General features: G+C 41.9%; 1 long non-coding RNA gene across 1 annotated transcript; it reads left to right on the top strand.

Annotated features, from left to right (window-relative positions):
* Nucleotides 1–8659: 8659 nt before the first annotated feature.
* Nucleotides 8660–17369, top strand: LOC126428161 (uncharacterized). Its single transcript, XR_007576783.1, has 3 exons — nucleotides 8660–8823; nucleotides 12083–12270; nucleotides 17272–17369. It is a non-coding gene; the product is annotated as an uncharacterized LOC126428161 (long non-coding RNA).
* The last annotated feature ends 1895 nt before the right edge of the window (nucleotides 17370–19264 follow it).

The following is a 19264-nucleotide window of genomic DNA, read 5'->3' as shown; positions in this document are numbered from 1 at the left end:
AAGTATATTAGACAGCCAGTGGAAGGCAGGCTGTCCGGGGCAGCGAGAGCTCAGTCTTGTAACCTACTCCGACTGATAGGCGAGAGCCAAACATACCAAGAGCACCTGTACAAGCCGAACACAGAACATTACCGCCCCCACCACAGTGGCCATGGTTAAACGTGCCAATCAGCAACTCGAAAACCGGTGGAAAATTTCACTCTATTGCCGAAGCACTACTATTCCAGCAACGGAGATACTTGGCACCAATTTCTGCGCCGATTTTGCTACGTCACGGAGCTACCCCCTGGGCAAGCCAATCATAGTTATGATTTTGCAGAAAACGCGGGAATTGGCCCGCCAAGACTGCCTGGGAACACAAGTCATTCCCATGCCTCGCTGGGAGCCCGTCAGAATGTGTTTTCACTAAGTTTCTGCGAAGTAACGGAATCTCTAGTCGCAGCCACTCCTTCAGGCCCCTGTGGGCGTGTCGCCCCTGCTCTTATGACAATGTCGGCGTCTGGAAAGCATCCTCTCAACTCCCTCACACCCGTCGGTATAACCCTTTCAAGATCAGCAGAACCCGCCTGTCACCAGACCACCCGGGTGACGAGAGACGCTGCGTGGGAAGTCCGCGTGTGAAGGAATAGCAACTTTTCACTGCATGCAATTAGAGAGGAAAATATTCGTATCTTCTGACTTCCCAATACTAGCCTTGTAATGACCATACTCGGCTATACTTCCCCAAATCGAATTACTCAGAGTAAGATATAAATATGAGAGGTGGCAAGTCACTGTGAGTGTCGTAAAGGCATGCCACCTCTCAAGTTAGTTTAAGTTAGATTAAGTAGTGTGTGAGCCTAGGGACCAATGACCTCAGCAGTTTGGCTCCATAGGGACTTACCACAAATTTCCAATTTTTCCACGAAGCAGTTATAGCCTCGTCCTCTACAGAAACTTACAGTATTGCCAGTGTATCATCCTTTTTTGCTTAATTTTATTTTTTGAGTTGACAGTCGCAATAATGAATGTAGCTCTGATGTAACGTTATCCCCAGACACCTGATACTGATATATAAGTTTGTGCTTTGCTTCAGTTCTCCTGTTAAAAATAGCATCCATATTTCCCTTGCTTAGTTTCTTTCTTTTCACGGTAGTTTTCGTTTCTTCTGTATCGCTGAGTGTGTTTTCCTGAATACAATTTGTCTTACACTCATTTTCCTACTTGGTGTTTTCTGATTCTAAAGAAAATGGTGCAATTTAGTATTTACCTTCAAAGAGATCATTTTCATGTATAATTTTGCTTTCTGTAATCTCAGGAACTTTCAAAAGAAAAAGAATTTTTACAAATCACCACTAGTTTCCGAAATCGGTGGGTTTTCCCAAACTGTATTAGTTCTTCAGGTGGAAAACATGTAGCTGTACAGGCTCCCAAGAATGAAGGCAGTGTGTGCTTTAATTATATTGTGCTTTTAGCACTAATTGGATCTGACTACTGAGTTCCAAATTTCGATGTAGGCACTAATGGCAGAATACACTCCTCGAAATGGAAAAAAGAACACATTGACACCGGTGTGTCAGACCCACCATACTTGCTCCGGACACTGCGAGAGGGCTGTACAAGCAATGATCACACGCACGGCACAGCGGACACACCAGGAACCGCGGTGTTGGCCGTCGAATGGCGCTAGCTACGCAGCATTTGTGCACCGCCGCCGTCAGTGTCAGCCAGTTTGCCGTGGCATACGGAGCTCCATCGCAGTCTTTAACACTGGTAGCATGTCGCGACAGCGTGGACGTGAACCGTATGTGCAGTTGACGGACTTTGAGCGAGGGCGTATAGTGGGCATGCGGGAGGCCGGGTGGACGTACCGCCGAATTGCTCAACACGTGGGGCGTGAGGTCTCCACAGTACATCGATGTTGTCGCCAGTGGTCGGCGGAAGGTGCACGTGCCCGTCGACCTGGGACCGGACCGCAGCGACGCACGGATGCACGCCAAGACCGTAGGATCCTACGCAGTGCCGTAGGGGACCGCACCGCCACTTCCCAGCAAATTAGGGACACTGTTGCTCCTGGGGTATCGGCGAGGACCATTCGCAACCGTCTCCATGAAGCTGGGCTACGGTCCCGCACACCGTTAGGCCATCTTCCGCTCACGCCCCAACATCGTGCAGCCCGCCTCCAGTGGTGTCGCGACAGGCGTGAATGGAGGGACGAATGGAGACGTGTCGTCTTCAGCGATGAGAGTCGCTTCTGCCTTGGTGCCAATGATGGTCGTATGCGTGTTTGGCGCCGTGCAGGTGAGCGCCACAATCAGGACTGCATACGACCGAGGCACACAGGGCCAACACCCGGCATCATGGTGTGGGGAGCGATCTCCTACACTGGCCGTACACCACTGGTGATCGTCGAGGGGACACTGAATAGTGCACGGTACATCCAAACCGTCATCGAACCCATCGTTCTACCATTCCTAGACCGGCAAGGGAACTTGCTGTTCCAACAGGACAATGCACGTCCGCATGTATCCCGTGCCACCCAACGTGCTCTAGAAGGTGTAAGTCAACTACCCTGGCCAGCAAGATCTCTGGATCTGTCCCCCATTGAGCATGTTTGGGACTGGACGAAGCGTCGTCTCACGCGGTCTGCACGTCCAGCACGAACGCTGGTCCAACTGAGGCGCCAGGTGGAAATGGCATGGGAAGCCGTTCCACAGGACTACATCCAGCATCTCTACGATCGTCTCCATGGGAGAATAGCAGCCTGCATTGCTGCGAAAGGTGGATATACACTGTACTAGTGCCGACATTGTGCATGTTCTGTTGCCTGTGTCTATGTGCCTGTGGTTCTGTCAGTGTGATCATGTGATGTATCTGACCCCAGGAATGTGTCAATAAAGTTTCCCCTTCCTGGGACAATGAATTCACGGTGTTCTTATTTCAATTTCCAGGAGTGTATATGATTGTGGAGTTCTCAATACTTGACTGGGTAGAATTGTTAGGAAATGGTTCAAATGGCCCTGAGCACTATGGGACTTAACATCTGAGGTCATCAGTCCCCTAGAACTTGGAACTACTTAAACCTAACTAACCTAAGGACATCACACACATCCATGCCTGAGGCAGGATTCGAACCTGCGACCATAGCGGTTCCAGACTGAAGCGCCTAGAACAGCTCGGCCACACCGACCGGCGCTGTTGGGAAACCATACATCATTGCTGCTGATGATGCATTTGCTCTACAAAAATATGTTATGAAGCCCTGCCATTTTAGAGGTCAGCCAATACAAAATCGAGTATTCTAGAGTAACAAATGCTTCACAAATTTTTTGTGCTCATACGGACACGTTTTTGAGTATTACCGACGCAAATTCGTCTAAACCTAGAAAAATCGAGGCAAATTATGAAAGCGACTTGAGGCATTCACAATTTTTAGTAACAGAGAAGAGTTACAATTCCATTTATGCCCCACTTGACAAATTTGATTTCAAGATTTACAAACTGAAGGAAAATGGTTCAGAGACAAAATACACCATTGGAACCCATAAACGTACATAATTGGCCACAGTCAGACAACAAGGGCGAAATGAATTTACGGATTCCTATGTTTCCTTTTGTGTGAAGGAACAGAACATAGATTTCATGGATCTATATGCTTTTGTACAAATTATTTGCAATTTCTCCAGTTTTTCTTTTTTTCAGTTTATTCGCTTCTGGGCCGTATTGTGTCCAGGCACTGCGAAATTTGTTTACATATTTCCGCCTGCTTAGTTTCAAACTCTGGTGTAATAATTTCCAACGCTTCCTGGTTTTTAACCTTATTTTTGAAATCCACGTAGCCAGTTGTGTGTCCCATAATACAGGAAAGCAGTCGACTCTCTGAATTAACCACTACCTTTTCTCACTGGCCCCCACGAATTTCAACAGTTACAATTCGTACTGTGCACACGAAAATTCTGCTCGTTTTACAAAACCTTCTAGCAGGTTGAGCAACTGGCACATTTGGCAAGTAACTGCGGCAAGCTTCGGCGAATGCGCCTAAGGATCCGTCTGCACGAAACGATCTGTTTGCTCAAATTTTTGCTCACATCAGATCTTTGCGTGTGTACAGAAGATCTGCACAGATATTAGATGTGAGCAAACCTGCAAGATGGAGTTTGAGGTTTGAGTGAAATTCCTCAAACCTGTGCGTGCAAATCAAAAATTAGCAGTCAAGCTGGAGTGTGTGGACAGGGGATCGCTACTAATTTGGCGCTAAAACATGTTTAAATCGGCTGTTCGTTCAGTCAAATGTGTCTCGTCAATTACTATGTTTATACCGAATTTCCCAAACCGATATTTTTTAACCAATACCGCTTCTGGTTCGAAATGTGAACACTCCAAAATCGTTTCTGGAAATCCGATTCTAGTTGCCGGTTTTCCACTTCCACAATCGATTTTCACTCCCATGTATACGCAGAACCGTTACTGGAACTTGCTTGGGCTGTCAGGTTACGTTTAGTTTTCAAGATATTCGACTATTAATGACGGAGTGGCTTACTGTGCAATGAAAAAATTTTAGACTGGGTATGAAGCTGTCTACATATAATACTCAAGTGAAGAGTTACTGCGACTGTGCTCTCTAAATCAGACACTAGAACAGCTTCCAATCCATATGTGGCATACAGCAAAGCAGTGCTTAACAGTATTGGTTAAAAACAGTCTAGGTTGCAATTTTAGTTTTTTATTTTTCAACTACACGTTTCGCCTTATTTAGGCATCTTCAGGTTATCATAATTTGGTATTTCTTAGAAGGATCCTTTAGTCAGTGTTGCCAAAGGGCATCGTCGAATATATCAGGCCAATATCGCCTTCGTTAAACTCAGTAAAAACTTTTCTAGATGGACGCGAGTGACACCAAGATCTCCATAACGCTTTCCCATACACAGGCGCGAGTAACAGAATAAGATGGGGGTCTGGGAGTAAACTCAAAGTTCTAGTTAGCATCATATCGCGAAATTTAAGGTTATTTCATTGTGGTGAGTTGTAAGTCCCCATAAATTTAACGTAGTATCAGCTGATGTTATCCATTTTTGGTTTCAGATAACTTCTGAGTCGATACACTGCTTGAAATTGGTGTACGTCGAACTTGTAGGCCCTTGATCAAACCATAATAACAGGCGCCATTTTTTTTTAGTGTTAAAAATCTAAAATAAAATTCATAGATTGATCAATCGTAATCTCCAAGCAGATTTTTTGTGTCTTTTCATTGTCTCAAAAAAAAAATTTCCAAAGTTTGCCTTTTTTTCATTTAAAGGAGAACCTGACATTTAACAGTCACTGTGTAGATCATTTTAATCTGTCTTTCCGATTCTCGGCCCCCCCCCACCCCTTTTTCCGAAATATGCGGGCGAGCAGTAGATTGGAACTTGTGGCGTGCGAATGTATCATGTTTGCAACGATTTGTTGCATGCAAGGACGTTTGGGCAGATATCTGTACTGACAGATCGTTGCGTGTGAACAGAGTTTGCAAGGGCATGAGTCGATGAGTGCGGTACAACTGGCATTCAGCTGAAACCGGTCGATTTACGAGGTGCATTCAAGTTCTAAGGCCTCTGATTTTTTTTCTAATTAACTACTCACCCGAAATCGATGAAACTGAAGTTACTTCTCGACGTAATCGCCCTGCAGACGTACACATTTTTCACAACGCTGACGCCATGATTCCATGGCAGCGGCGAAGGCTTCTTTAGGAGTCTGTTTTGAACACTGCAAAATTGGTGAGGCAATAGCAGCACGGCTGGCGAATGTGCGGCCACGGAAAGTGTCTTTCATTGTTGGAAAAAGCCAAAAGTCACTAGGAGCCAGGTCAGGTGAGTAGGGAGCATGAGGAATCACTTCAAAGTTGTTATCACGAAGAAACTGTTGCGTAACGTTAGCTCGATGTTCGGGTGCGTTGTCTTGGTGAAACAGCACACACGCAGCCCTTCCCGGACGTTTTTGTTGCAGTGCAGGAAGGAATTTGTTCTTCAAAACATTTTCGTAGGATGCACCTGTTACCGTAGTGCCCTTTGGAACGCAATGGGTAAGTTTTACGCCCTCGCTGTGCCAGAACATGGACACCATCATTTTTTCAGCACTGGCGGTTACCCGAAATTTTTTTGGTGGCGGTGAATCTGTGTGCTTCCATTGAGCTGACTGGCGCTTTGTTTCTGGATTGAAAAATGGCATCCACATCTCATCCATTGTCACAACCGACGAAAAGAAAGTCCCATTTGTGCTGTCGTTGCGCGTCAACATTGCTCGGCAACATGCCACACGGGCAGCCGTGTGGTCGTCCGTCAGCATTCGTGGCACCCATCTGGATGACATGAATCTGTGTGCTTCCATTGAGCTGACTGGCGCTTTGTTTCTGGATTGAAAAATGGCATCCATGTCTCATCCATTGTCACAACCGACGAAAAGAAAGTCCCATTTGTGCTGTCGTTGCGCGTCAACATTGCTTGGCAACATGCCACACGGGCAGCCATGTGGTCATCCGTCAGCATTCGTGGCACCCACCTGGATGACATTTTTCGCATTTTCAGGTCGTCATGCAGGATTGTGTGCACAGAACCCACAGAAATGCCAACTCTGGAGGTGATCTGTTCAACAGTCATTTGGCGATTCCCCAAAACAATTCTCTCCACTTTCTCGATCGTGTCGTAAGACCGGCTTGTGTGAGCCTGAGGTTGTTTCGGTTTGTTGTCACACGATGTTCTGCCTTCATTAAACTGTCGCACCCACGAACGCACTTTCGACACATCCGTAACTCCATCACCACATGCCTCCTTCGACTGTCGATGAATTTCAATTGGATTCACACCATGCAAATTCAGAAAACGAATGATTTAACGCTGTTCAAGTAAGGAAAACGTCGCCATTTTAAGTATTTAAAACAGTTCTCATTCTCGCCGCTGGCGGTAAAGTTCCATATGCCGTACGGTGCTGCCATCTCTGGGATGTATTGACAATGAACGCGGCCTCATTTTAAAACAATGCGCATGTTTCTATCTCTTTCCAGTACGGAGAAAACAAATCGGAGGCCTTAGAACTTGAATGCGCCTCGTAGTTGCGGTGACAGACTGATCTGTAGCGTAGCCCAAGGTCTAGGTGAGATCGTAAAGCCTGGTCCACACGCAACGATCTGTCTGCGCAGACATCGGCGCAGATGTCTGTAAATGCAAAAGATCGCTGCAATTGTGGTGTGTTCACATGACACAAACCCCAATCTACTACTCGCCTGCCATCTGTCGGTCTAGAAAAGAAATATCAGTGGCAAGCGACTACGCTCCCCGTAAACGTCAAAAATTTAATTCAGTTATTTTGAAATATAGAAATGGAGGAAGTTCTGTTGTGGTCTGTGTTCGCAATTTGTGTTGCAAGAAACATTCAGACCAACCGTAGGAAACAGAGAAAGTGGTCAAAATGGTGTAGACAGTGGCTGCTAAAGCGAAAGCAGTTTTCTCACATAAATTTACTACCAGAGTTGCAGGGCGAACCTAAAACATGGACAAGTATATTCGTGTTCCTTTTTCGAACAGCAGTGCATTTTCTATTATGTTTTCACACAAATATATTCTTTTGAATAAACTTTTGATAAACGTATGTGAAATATATTGTTTTACATTACGCCGTGTTCCATTTCCTCGCACATTGACATTCCAATTTCATCTTCAATTGTACTCCTGCTTGGTCTTGGCGTTTCTTGATCACTAAAGAAGCCAAGCAGATCAAAATACCATAATGTTGGCTGGTATACTTGATTTACTCTGAACTTTAGATAACTCTTTTCGATAAACAGTTCGCAACGAATTTTTTTTATTTTTATTTTTTATTACTGTTTCTCTGATTGCCGAGGCGTCAACTGCCCGCAATATTTCAATTAGAGCATTGCATGCTTCTGTCTTTTTTGTCTCGGTCACTGTATTGTTTACTTTTAATCTTCCACAAACATGGGTGGTTTCTATATATTTCAATGAATTCACTTGCAAACTCTCGAGAACACTGACGAGCATCAGCCATTTTAATGCCCTGTGTACAAAAATACGAACACTAGACTGAGCAAACAGCTGTTTCGCGCCAGATTTGCGGCGATCTCCTGTCCACACGCTGCAACTTGTCTGCGCAGATTTGAGAGGTTTCGCTCAAACCTCCAACTTCCACGTTTGCACACACCTCTGGTTGGTGCAAATCTTCTGTCCACACGCAACGATCTATCTGCGTAGATGTGTTGTGCGCAGACATTTGCGCATACAGATCGCTGCGTGTGGGCGGGCCTTTAAGCTGATACGCTGGTTGTGGGTGGGTGAAGCCAACGTGTTAGTGCCAAATAAACGTTGCGGTAACAGATTGACCTGTAACGTAGCGCCATATTTATGGAGTCGATTTCAGCAGACCGACAATTGTACTAATTTTAGTTACTCGTCGTTAGACTGCAAAGGACGAGCTACTATCTCCCATAGCGCTACACTATGATCTAAGTTTTGGGCTTAATCGTAAGCAGAGATGACACATACAGAAATATTGGCAGCGCTGGCAGACAAATGAATAATCGTCAATCTAGTAGCGATTTTCTCCGCTACGGGCAGCACCAGTAAAAGGGATCAATACTTAATATCGTAGCCGAACTATAAGATCGTTACCGGCTGCCCAGCAAGTTGCAGTTGGTGGAAGTAACGGACGTCATCATTGTGTGTATTTTATCTCAGTAACTTGCAAGATGCTAACGGAGAGAGAACTTACAGCCCAAAAATTTGATACGTAAATACATTTTTTCCTAAAAAACGTTTGCGGATGCCAGACATGACAATTTATTGGCAGGAGGTAAGTTTTCGGTAAGCACTTTCAAATGGAAAATCTAATTTTCACGTCCTTTTGAGCTGTATCTGTGTCTCCATACAGAAGTCAGAATCGTGTTTTTTCTCGCCAATTCACGTTGAAGTACAAGTAACTCGTAGAAACCTGATCACTGGATATGGCCTCATCGTGTCTAAGGTGCGTCCATACGATACCTTTTATTTCTGTTCAAATTTGCGCACGCCCTTAAATTTCCAACGCACATGCGTGCCTTGAAGATTTCATGCCTGCAGGCGCACTGCTTCACGCCCTCGGTGGGATCTTTGTGCTTCTTAGCAGATGATGATAGGCAAAGAAAATTCGTATAAAATGCCGATTATTTGCATAAACGTTTGAGCGCCGCATGTAGTGGGACTCCAGTTTTATTACTGTAGAGAGTAAGATACCGTAATATAAGATTCGAAGTAAGTAGCAAAACTGAAGGATGAGCCAGAAACTTATGAAAAGTGTATAGGAAAACTGCGGAGAATATTTCAGGCTATGACGACTTGTAGCGCAACAACTGAGGAACTTACCATGTAAACAGAAGAATTGATGGTATATGTGTAGCTCCTCAACAAACTTTTAGAAATAGAAAATAAGGACATTGATGATGCAAAAAATACAAAATTGGTAAGCACAACTACCGTTCTAGTTTCGTCGTCTAGGAGATTCCAGATTTGTCGAGACCGACGACGTTACCGTCATCTACATTTAATCTTGTGTGAATACCTATTTTTTTGCTAAATAAAATACAAATGAGCCATTGAAAGTTAATTAACTCTCACATAACGACTAAGAACAAGTTTCAGGAATAATCACTGAAATGCTTAGTTTGAAGTGCGAGATAAATAGTTGAATCTGGTGTATTAAGTTGCCAGTTACTAGCTAACGAGATGTTATTGCTAGCTTTATCGCTGCAGGTTCCCAAGCAGAAAATCGAAAATTTCGCTGTGCCCTTCTGAGATCTGCAAATAAAACGTTGTCGCCACTTTGTATTTTTCGTACCTCTGTTATGTATATACTTAATAACGTATTGTCGCTTTCGCGTCTTCTTCTTCTATCACATTTTCACCACAATAAAGGTAACTTGTGAACACGAGAACGCCCATGCGTACATTCGTTCGTCCCACAAATTATTGGGCTTGCCCTCTTATTCCCGTGCGTCTGCGATTGCGCGCATGCAGCATTCCGCGCAAGTTCTTGTATGAAATTCTGCCTCCTATTTATAATGCCCAGGAGGTTACGCTGTTACTGAAATTTTTCATTCAGTCAGGGTCACGTGCTATGAATCTTTTCCTATAACTTACATAATTGTAGAACCAGATATTGTACTGTTGTATATAACCAGTCATTAAATTATTGCGCCAATAATGACATGTTTACATATGTTACTTGGGATTAAGAGAACTGTACCCTTAAATTTCTGAAGGAGCAATTTTTTTAATCGCTTTATTATTTAATAAAATTGCAGCCAAATAGCCATATACAGTTACTTTGCTTAACATTTTACATTTACATTTTTGCATATTCATTTATCGATTTCACTCTTTTACTGCACAGTTCTACGCTTTATGGTATTTGAAATAAATGAATAAAGCAAAACATTATTACAGTGTTTAAGTTGAAATACTTTTTAAATATTGATAGTACTGCAGCTATGTAAACCTGAGCAAGTATGCACATTGTTAATATACATTTGCAATGCACTGCTGTACCCCTGATGAAGTTACTTTAATAGTCAGTGATTTAAAGGAATTGCTGAACATTTGTCTCCCACTTGTTGACTATGGGCACTGATAACCTCATTGTTGAATGCCTCGTACATGTGGCTGCCACAACCACCACCACCAACGCACAAATTCTGTGACTAGTGGCAGCTGGTGTGACAGTGAGCCACTAAGTTGTGTCCATAAGCAGTCTGGATGGGGAAAGTGACTGAGTTTTCAGTGTTGTGGGAATGCAGATTCAGCTAACCACTGGACAGGAGACATTTGGGAACATGAATACCTCGGATAACACTTTTACTGGGATGGTACTATTGTAGTATTGGGCACAGACTTTAAATGTCAATACGTCTCTGTATTCCGGATCACCATGTAGGTCAGTGGACTGGATCTATCATTTTCATTAGTTGCAAAAGTTGTTGGAATTTGAAATAGAACTACATAGGGTAACGTATTCGTGGATGTTCCAGCTACAGTATGATGCATCTAGTACCACAAATATCAAGGACCATCTTCTTTAAATTTCATTCTTCTACTAAAATTCTATATGAACACTCTCCCTTTACCTTATCAACTTATTGAAGTATGAGTAACTTCTCTCAATCATCTGACATATTTGCTCAGACATCTTTCCTCACACTGATTCCGAGTATAATTTGTGTTTTTTCTACATCCAGAGCTGTACGGCAAATGTTTATTGGGAGTAGCATAGTCTTTTGCTACTTCCTAAATATTTGATTGCATATTTCTTTCACCAGCTTTATTTATTCCAGTTTGTGTTCTGTTTTCAACCCCCTCCCCTCCTACTGTCCTGGTCACTTAGATTTTTTAGTTTTGAATATCTACTTACAGTTGTATCTTTGTTCTGTACAACTTGTATATTCTTCCTTGTGTTGATACATAGATTGAAGAAGAAATTAAAAAGTGACAGCCAATTTTAGATTTCATAACCAATTTTACCTGAAAACTGAGCCAGCCATACAAATTGAGCAAAGCAGATATAAAATCTGAGGAATGTACTATTGAAGTCTCTGGGTAAACTGGTGCCTTTGATGCTGCTTCAGACCAAAGCTTCTACTTTGAACCTAACCTAGACCTTAGGCAACACCACAGATCAGTATGACACCACAACTTAGATTTCAAGTTCTTGGTTTCACAAACACTCAACTAAATGTTCACCTCTCAACGTGGCCCATAAAAAAAAAAGAAAAAACTAGATACAAAATAATATTGTCACTGTTTTGTTCACATGATGAAGCTGACATCCGGTATCAGTAGGTTCAGTGGAGTTGCAGTCTCAAAATTCCTGCTATCTAGACAGTGTGAAGGAATACAGCAAACTTTTTTTTTTTTCTTGATGCTGCACCTGTGAGTGACAGGAGGTATAAGAAACAGTCATGTACGTAGTTATCTGATGCATACTATAGATGTTCTGATGCATCTAGAAATGGCTAACATATTTAGTTTATCAAATTTGATCTGTATCAACTGTTTGCTCATCATAGCCTTTTCTGTTGCAGACTGTTTAAACACTTTCACAAGTACCATCAGATCATGAAGTGTTGAAGTAACTGTGCACTATCACAGTAAAATGCTTGCTCAAATGCCTGATTTGATGTGTCGGTGCAAACTCCACCAGGAAGTCATACTGGATTGTGGTTGATCACACATGGAACTCGATGTAATGGGAGCTTACGTGACACTGAAGGTAAGAAAAAGTTTTCTTGGCCTGTGGAGCATCTTATTGGAACTACATTTTGTTTATAATATGACTTCACATAAGGACGAAAGGATGAATTAAAAAATATTTAAAGATACACTTTGCTGCCTTTACTTGATAATTTATTATTTCATGATGGTTGTATGTATTAGTTCTCATGGCTTGAAGATGAGTGGAAGCTTTGTTTGTTGCTATTAATTGGTACCAAACTTACAGTGACTGAAAATTGTAAGTTTCCTGGTCCGTGGATCATTTGCAGGATAAATTCTAATTATGGGAAACGAGTCATTTTACATTGAAAACACACATTAATTTGTAAACGTGACTGCATGCTATTCAGCTAGAAGATTTATTTATTTATCTATTTATTTTTTTAAATATGCAGATGTGAGTTAGTAATTGTACACACCACCTTTTATACATTACAATAATCGTGATGGTTTCCAACCACTGACTGACGATTTGTTGTCTGGAGAGTGTGTACAGACAGGCATGTAGATACTTCGTGAAACTGACAATTATATTTTAGTTTATAATAAAGTGAGGGTCAGATTTGACAGTAGTGTCAGCCTATTTAGCTCAACAAAATCTTCATCAGTTTAGCAAACAACTGGAAGTCCAGGTTGGAATATCAACAGTATTATGAGAAGAATAGATTGCAGTGAAAAGACTCTTACAAACTGAGCTTTTGGTCAAAGCCTTCTTTAGAAAGGAAAACACACACACACACACACACACACACACACACACACACACACACACACAAAAATTGCCATCTCTGGCCACTGGTCTCTGCTCTTTTTTTTTTTTTTTTTTTTTTTTTTTTTTTTTTGTGTGTGTGTGTGTGTGTGTGTGTGTGTGTGTGTGTGTGTGTGTGTTTATTTTTTTTTTTTTTCTCTCTTGTCCTCTCAATGTGTAATAATCTTTTCATTGTCCGTCTGTGACTCAATGTGTCTTCTTTACCATGAGGTGCAGCCTACCCTCTTCGCAATATTCTTGTTTAGCTTATGTTAGATGATTAGAAAAGCATTAGTGTTAGATATACCATCACTTTTGACACACTGTATACCTACATAGTGGTTTATTGGATTTCATGTAAAATCCTCATGTTTGTAATTTCTTTAATTTATGAAATTTCTTAATTAGTGGGTTATTTGGATAGTGAAAGGCACTGTCTGATTCAGAAAAATTAGGACAGCAAAAGTATAATGCTAATTCTGAGAAATCAACAAGCTTAATAGTTGAAATAACAAAGTACATCGGGGTGTGTCCAAATTCCAATTGCAAAAAATTTCGAAGTTACTGAAACGTCCACTACAGTGACGTTATTGTCGTGCAACCACTCAATCGTGTTGAAACATGCAGTCACCACCCCTGAATTGCTCTTAAACAGTGGGAAGCAAGAAGGTGCTTAAAACATCAATGTAGGCCTATGCTGTGATAGTGCCATGTGAAACAAGGGGTGCAACCCCTTCCACAAAAAAACATGACCACACCATAACACCACCGCTTTTGACTTTTACTGTTGGCACTACACACGCTGGGGACCGATGACCCTAGAAGTCTGGTCCCTTCAATCCCACAAACGAACTAACTAACTATTCACACTGGCAAATGCTGTTCACTTGGCATTCACCATACCCCACCCTGCCATCAGATCGCCACATTGTGTACTGTGATTCACCACTCCACATGTTTTTCCATTGTTCACTTGTCCAATTTTTATGCTCCTTACACCAAGCAAGGGGTCGTTTGGCATTTACCGGCGTCCTGTGTTGCTTATGAGCAGCCACTCGATAATGAAATCAAAGTTTTCTCACCTCCTGCCTAACTATCATAGTACTTGCAGTGGATCCTGATGCAGTTTGGAATTCTGTGTGATGGTCTGGATAGACGTCTGCCTATTACGCATTACAACCCTCTTCAACTGTTGGCTGTCTCCGTCAGTCAACAGACGAGGTCGGCCTGTACGCCCCACAGTGCAGCAGTTTGTCAACCACGCAGGTGGTGACCATCTCAACACAAAACTTAAGGCTGAGTTGGAGAAGGATGGCAAGCTTCCGCTCTTGGATGGAACGCAGGTCAACTGGGTCATTCAGTATGTAGGAAATCCACACTCTCTGACCGGTATGTGAACACCGGCAGTTTTCACTACCCTGTTCACACATTAGCAGTCTTGAACACTTCAATAGACAGGGCAAAAATTATTTCTGACAATGACCATGTAGAGTTTTAATTTCAGCATTCGAACCACCTGTTCAGGAAAAGTTACAGCAATGAATCATTGTCGATGGAAAAAAAAAATATCAGTGATCTGACCTAGAAAAGTATCGGCTGCACACTGCAAATGTACTGCTGGTTTTAGAGCTGTACTTTAAGTATTGATTTATTATTAGACCTTCTATACATCAACAAGTTAACTGCCTGCCTATCTCCCATAGAGCAAGAATTGAAAGGAAAATGATGTACGTTGACTCTTGGTGATAGCCACTTTGTTAACAATGGTAACTGTAGCTCAGTGGCACAATAAAAGATGTCCAATGGGTCCCTTGTTTGGTTTTGTCACATATTGGATTTGTCCAGAACACTTCATGTTGACTTCCCTGGTTTTTCATTTCTGCCAACACCAGCTACCTACCTACCTACCAAAATTGCGTGGTGAAGCTAAACATTGCAGTTTCTGTTGGTAGCGCCAGGTGCCGATTATGTCATTACTTCTCCTCACATATTTTTTAACGCAACTGGTGTGCTATTTCTTCTCACTGGAAATCTTGTTACTTCATTCACACCACCACCCTGAAGTGCAATTGGACTCTTCCTTTTGTGTTTCGCACAGTCAAACAGAAAGGCTGGACTTTAAGAAGACTCAAAAAGTAGTAAGACTCCTTCGCACAGTGAAACCATTAAAGATAACACCAGTCTTTGACTTAATGGTATCTGTGGTGTCCCCTAGAATGTGGTAGCATTCAAATAGGAAAAACTATTTGCACTGATGTTGAGTGTTTTGCAGTGCACTCATGACACATCAAACAAAGGAAACTCGAGAAGTCGTCCATGGCTTGAATGTGCCTAGAAATCTCAATGCTAACCAGCAAAGATTCTGAAAACATCAATTATGTGAAACCAAACTCACCCCACATGACATAGTGAAAATGTTGGATTGATGCAGTCAGCTAGATGCAGTATATCTTGATTTTCAAAAAGCATTTCACTCAGTGCCGCATCTACGCTTATGGTCAAAAGTACACTCATGTTGGGTATTGAGTGAAATTTGTTGTTGGGTTGAGGACCTTTTGGTAGGGAGGGAAGACATAGCATGTTACCTTGGATGGAGGGTCATCATCAGATGTAGAAGTAACTTCAGGCATGCCTCAGGAAAGTGTGTTGGGATCTTTGCTGTTCATGTTGTCTGTTAATGACCTTGTAGACAAAATTATCCATAATGTCAGGCTTTTTGCAGATGATGCAGTTTGTCTGTGATGAAGTACTGTCTGAAAGACGTATAAATATTGTCAGATCTTGATAAGATTTCAGAGTTGTGCAAAGATTGGCAACTTGCTTTACATGTTCAGAAATGTAAAATTGTGAGCTGTATCCTATGACTGTAATGCAAACAAGACATTGTTGGAATTGGCCATCTCATACAAATACCTGGGTGTAACACTTTGTAGGTATTTGAAATGGAAAGACCACATAGGCTCTGTAGATAAAGCAAGAGGCAGGCTACAGTTTATTAGTAGAATATTGGGGAAGTACAGTTAATGTACAAAGGGGATCCCTTACAAATCAACTGTGTGACTGGTTCTAGAATATTGCTTTAGTGTGTGGGAGTCATACCAAACAGGACTAACAGGCAATATTGAACGAACACAGAGGCACAGCACAAATGGTTACAGGTTTGTTTGACGCATGGGAGAGTGTCGTGGAGATACTGACGGAACAGAACTGGAAGACGGTTAAAGACAGACGTAAACTATCTGGAGGAAGCCTCTTAACAAAGTTTCAAGAACTGACATTAAATGATGACTTTAGGAATGCACTAGAGTCCCCTAGGTATCACTCACATAGGGACTGTGAGGATAAGATTAGAATAATTAAAGCAAACACAGAGGCATTCGAACTTGCTGTACTCCACATGTGAATGGAATGAGAAGAAACCCTAATAAGCCGTAAAATAGGACATACCCTCCACCACACACCTCACAGTGGTTTTCAGAGTGTAGTATAAATGCATAACACACTTGATTTCTTTAAGTATTTTGCAAGTTATAAGCAATCATTTTCAGGTTCAAAATATGCTAATTTTCATAAATATAACTATGGACATAAATATTGGTAAGTCAATGGTTTACTCAAGTTTTGTCATAAATTCTCCTCAGTTTGGTTCAGTCTCTCATCAGCTGTTATATCTAGCAGTGTAATATTTGACTTTCTCCTGTAGTGCCAGTTTTCAAAAGCTTCTATTTTCTTCTTGTCTGAACTGTTTTTCATCCATGTTTCACTTTTGCACAAAGTTATGCTTCAGAAAAATACCGCCAGAAAATACTTTCTAACACTTGCATTTGTATTTGATGTTAGTGGATTTCTCATAATAGAAGTGCTTTTCCTGCTGTTGCCAATCAGCATATTATATTCTCTTTACTTCTGTCTTAAGCTGTTTTATTTTACAAATAGCAACACCTCTCTGCTACTAGTCTCAGTTCCTAATCTAACTCTCTCAGCACCTGTGAATGTCATTAGACTAAATTCCATTATCCTTGTCTTAGTTTCGTTGATGTTCATCATATCTGCTTTCAAGTTACTATCCATTTCATTCAACTACTCTTCAAATTACTTTAGTGCGTCTTGCAGAATTCTGATACCACTGGCAAACCTTTTATTTCTGAATTATAATTGGCCTTCTCATATTCTCCTTGGTTTGCTTAACTATTTGCTCACTGTTCAGACATGTTTCCCATGTCTTAAAAATGTTGCCTATTTTCTTTTCAGCTGAGGACCGTGATGTTGAAACTTCATGATGCATATGAAACTCAAAAGTCACCGGGATGTTCCTGTTGACTTCGTGACAGCCTGACGTATCTGCTGGGATGTGCCCGCCTCTTTTACTGTGAGTAAGGGAGGGTCGATCAGCTTGTGGTAAGTAACTGCGTATTTTACTGTCGTTTGGTGTCCCAGGATGTTGGGCAGTGTTATCTGAGGCAGACACCCTGCAAAGCAGCTGATGTTGCACTAAGAGCCGATGAGGGGAGCTGGGACGAGACTGTTCATTAGTAGTGGGGAACTGAATGGACTTTCTGTATCTTGCACAACACAGCAGTTTACTAAAATGGATTGCACAGGGAATGAAGATTCTAGGAAATTATACTACAGGGTGGTCCATAGCTGTGGTGCCACACTTTTAAAACAAAATGCAGGTGGATGTACAAATATTTAAGTCGAGTACCAGATTGTTATAATTAAAATGCAGCTACACACAAAGGTCCAGTGTCAACTGTAATTATCATATGGCAACGAAACTTGGTAGATATGTTAACGTGTTAAAGCAGAAAAGATTTACACTGGAAAAAAATTAGTTCCGGTTCTGCCGATCAAGTGCAAATTTGGCATTGTACACTGTATGGTGGTACGACATGCACATTGTCATTTGACAAGCCATAACGTGAGTGAACAGTATGGCTATGGTGAAAAGGAATCTTGCTATCTTGGTGGAAATTTTTTTATGTAAACGGTAGCAATTACAGTGCTGCAGTGACACAGTGTCACTGACAGAAAGATCTATTGAGAGAATTGATGGCGTTTAATGGTTTAATAAGGATGATAATGAAATTCGAAAACACAGCTGTCACGTGGAAGAGGAAAGAATCCTTTCATAGTGGAAGTTATTGACAAGGTTGCTATTGCTGTAACTGACTGTGCAGCATGTGCCCCGTGCACTGTTAGTGCTCGTGCAGTGTCAAGAGAATTGTCCATCCAGTGGTCAACAGTACAGAAACTTTCGTGGGCCATATTACACTGGTACCTGTAAGAGATCCAGACAGCGCAACGACTGAAACACCATGATCTGCAGTAATGTTCTGAATTTGCTCTTCGGCCTCCTGGCTAGATCGAAGTTGATGATGTGAGGCAGGGGAATATTTTATGGAGTCACGAGGCACATTTTGCATGACAGGGTGCAGTGAATACACAGAATCGCTTAATTTGGGGTGCAGTTAAATTGCCTGTAGTGCATGAAGGGTCATTGCATGTGCCGTATGGACTGTGTTGTGTGGACTCGCACACCTTTGTTCTGTGTTTTTCTTCAAGGAGAATACATCCGAAGGGCCTCTCAGGTGTACAGCAATGCCTGAACGTTACTGATACCGTGTACAACTTGCAATTCCCACTTTGGAAGAGCAAAAATGTGTGGAAACCGTTATTTTTGTGCAAGGTGTGGCAACACTTTGTTGCTTGCTCAGTGAAAAAAATTGGTTGATGCAGCATTTCAAGAGTGTGTAACCCCCAGAGGTTTCCCAGTTGCGTGGCCTGCAAGATCGCCTTTTCTGAATCTGCGTGACTTTTGGCTCTGGGGGTATCTATAAGAAACATTGACTGGGGTCATGTTCAGTCTCTGCCAAATTCAAAGGCCAGTGTACAGAATTAAGTTGCTCATATTCCATCAGAACTGCTGCAAGCAATGGTTGATCATGTCATTTTATGGATTCAGCAACTTGTTAATGCCTCTAGTGCTCATATTGAACAAATTTTGTAATAATAAAATATTTAAATCAACATTACATCTTTCTCGCTTGCTTGACCTTTTCTGTCCCATTCCAGATCCATTACATATGGAAACATTTCTGTACGTCTTTCTTACACTCACGATGCGAGATTTGCAAAAATTGGAAATAATGTTTTCCAGTGTAAATTGGTTCCACATCAACGCATAAGCATATGTACGAAGTTTTGCTGCTATATGGTTATTACAGCTTCACTTTCAATATAA

Source organism: Schistocerca serialis, chromosome 12 (assembly GCF_023864345.2).
Source record: "Schistocerca serialis cubense isolate TAMUIC-IGC-003099 chromosome 12, iqSchSeri2.2, whole genome shotgun sequence".
Taxonomy (NCBI): domain Eukaryota; kingdom Metazoa; phylum Arthropoda; class Insecta; order Orthoptera; family Acrididae; genus Schistocerca; species Schistocerca serialis.
The sequence above is the reverse complement of the archived record's forward strand: the minus strand, read 5'-3'. Positions and strand labels throughout refer to the sequence as shown.